This window comes from Theobroma umbraticum, unplaced genomic scaffold (assembly GCF_002168275.2).
Source record: "Theobroma umbraticum cultivar Fairchild unplaced genomic scaffold, ASM216827v3 scaffold_146.0, whole genome shotgun sequence".
Classification (NCBI taxonomy): domain Eukaryota; kingdom Viridiplantae; phylum Streptophyta; class Magnoliopsida; order Malvales; family Malvaceae; genus Theobroma; species Theobroma umbraticum.
The window spans coordinates 5,024,937-5,025,238 of record NW_018397265.1 but is presented as its reverse complement, the minus strand read 5'-3'; positions in this window follow the sequence as shown (position 1 = coordinate 5,025,238).

Here is a 302-nt window from a genome sequence, read left to right as displayed (position 1 = left end):
TGATGATGATATTGACTCCAGTGCTAGTGTTGCACTTCTGAATGAATTTAAAAGATACAAAATTGCAATTGGTAGGGAAGAGGATAAATCAAAATTGGAGAAGTATTTGAGTTTAAATGAGCGTGATGCAACCGATAGCGATGACTTTGATGTTCTCATTTGGTGGAAACTCAATAGTCATAGGTGTCATACTCTTGCCCTACTAGCTCGTGATGTATTAGCGATTCCTCCATCCACAGTTGCTTCGGAATCAGCTTCTAGCGCTGGTGGTCGTGTGCTTGATGCATATAGGAGTTCTTTAA